The sequence below is a fragment of the Ovis aries genome, chromosome 15 (assembly GCF_016772045.2).
Source record: "Ovis aries strain OAR_USU_Benz2616 breed Rambouillet chromosome 15, ARS-UI_Ramb_v3.0, whole genome shotgun sequence".
NCBI classification, from domain to species: Eukaryota; Metazoa; Chordata; class Mammalia; order Artiodactyla; family Bovidae; genus Ovis; species Ovis aries.
In genome coordinates this window covers 41,507,380-41,509,873 of record NC_056068.1, presented here as the reverse complement: position 1 = coordinate 41,509,873, position 2,494 = coordinate 41,507,380, and positions in this window count along the sequence as shown.

Genomic DNA, 2,494 nt, shown 5'->3' with positions numbered 1-2,494 from the left:
TGTCATCAGCATCTTGGAAACAGTAATACTAGATGAGAAGGAAATGCAAACTCATAAAGGTGTGACTTGCTCAAGGTCATACACTAAGACTTGGACTGTTTGTCTCTGATTATCATAATCTTTCCATTTTACCCATAGGGTCCAGGTGTGGCTGAAGTATTCCATTGGCTAGATCCTTTGGATTTCTTCTCTTGCTGGGCCTCAGATTTTTTATTTTTGAGACTTTAGAGGCACTGAAGCAAATGGCTACTTTAGATCTCTCTTTCTCCCAACAAGTTGATATCCAAGTGTCTTCTTTGTGACTAAAGAGAACTATGGTGGAATTGTATACCAAGGAGTTATTAGTAGGATTAGGAGAGGCACACAGCTGTCTCAAGAGGCCTGTCTTCCTGGTGACAAATCCTTAGTCCTGAACTTCACCCAAAGCAGTAGCTGAGGCATTATGGAGGAAGCCAACAGAAAAGCCAGATATCCTCAGCAAGTCATTGAAGGACAATCTGTTAATTAAGAAAGCATAGTGGAGACTCCACTGAAACATGGGTTGGTCCTGTCTTCATAGCAACACCATTTACAATAGTCAAGACATGGAAGCAACCTAAATGTCCATTGATAGATGACTGGATAAAGGAGATATATACAATGGAATATTACCCAGTCATAAAAAGAATGAAATAATGCCATCTGCAGCAACATGGATGGACCTAGAGATCATGATACTAAGCAAAGTAAGTCAGAAAGAGAAAGAGAAATACCATATGATATCACTTGTATGTGGAATCTAAAATACAACATAAATGAATATATTTATGAAACAGATTCACAGATATAGAAAACAGACTTGCGATTGGCCAAGGCTAGGGGGAGGAAGGTTGACAAGCTATTGTATATATAATGGATAAACAACAAAGTCCTGCTGTGTAGCAGAGGGAACTATATTTAATATTCTGTGATAAACTATAAAGGAAAAGAATGTGAATAAGAATATATATATATGTATAACTGAAGCACTTTGCTGTACAGCAGAAATTAACACAACAATATAAATCAACTATATGTCAATATAATTTAAAAACCTAAACAAAAATCCACGTGGGGTTGGGTGATGAGGTAACTAAAATCTGTACTAATAGAAAACTATTTGTTTTCTCAGTAATGGTTTTGGGCTGAGATTCACTGGGGTAGAGGTCCACGGTTTTGCCTGCAAGGTGACTCATCCATGGCAAAGCCAGTCATTATCATGCGGGTTAGCCAAATATTAAAAAAAAAAAGTTCTCTGCTAAGATATAAGAACATCAGCTTCAATGTTCTTCTAAAGCACTTACAGTTCTGCGATGAGGTTGCTATCGTCCCATTTTATGTTTATCCTTCAACTGATATCATTTTTTTCAAAGTGGATATGATTTTAGCCTTGTCATTTCTGCCACTAGGCGGCTTCCAAATTGTCCATTCTTGGCGATGTTTAATGCCTTGTCCCTTGTCGTACTGTCAGGGGCAGCTCATTTCAGCTGCCAAGAGGGCCTGCTTTATTGCTCAGCCAGCCGAGGCCTAAGCGGCTTTATGACATTTCGAAGTGAATTGATAATAGAAATTTCAATTTGTTTCAGAAGAAAGTTGTCAACAGGCCCAGAGCTCAGAAAATGAGCAGCCAGTTCTTCTGGAGGCATTGAGTGTCCATGGGTAAAAGTCAGTCTTATTGCTATTTTAGCAAAGGATGAAGAAACTTATCCTTCTTTATGTGGTAAATGCTGCTTCTGAAGAATGTTTGGCAGTGTAACACTTAGTGATGATTAAAATTGATTAAAATTCCTTCTCATCTACTTTGCTAAAAACACTGATCAGAGGCTGTTTGTGTCTGTTCTTTGGCAGTTGACCACCTCTTCCACTCTCAGTACCTATGGTTTAGATGGAGCTGGTTTCACACCTTTGCTTCAGGGGTAGGCATGTGACCCAGGCCTGTCCAACGAGAAACATGGATTTGGTTTAGGGATGGGTATGTTAGCTGTGTCAGTCAGGATCATGGGAACAGATGAAACTCTCAAATAACCTTCCCATAGAAGTAAGGCAGAGTATAGGAAGACCTTAAGAGGCAATGTAGTTCCTGGGGTTACTTATACTCATTGGTACCACCAACAGCTTGTAGAGGCAAGACTGAGGAGGCATTTCTGGATCTCAAAGAGGGAAAGATGGATGAAGAGAGCAGGGGTAGGACCTCTGACTATCGGCCAAGAGACTTAGCTACCCCATACTGGTCCTTGCAAAGGGATCTGGGAGAAAATGAACATTCTGACCTTACTCTTCTCTCTTCCTCTAGTCTCCCGCTGGTCTTCCCACTGACAATACCCAAAGGAAGGAGCCTCTGGAACATCTGTACAGGCTAGTCTCCCAGTTTCTGAGCAGGAAGAAGGGTGGAGAGTGGATTTGAAGATCAAGCTGTAGATGCTCACCACATGAGCCAGTTTCGGCCAATGGAAAGTCAGTCCTGAGACTTTTAATG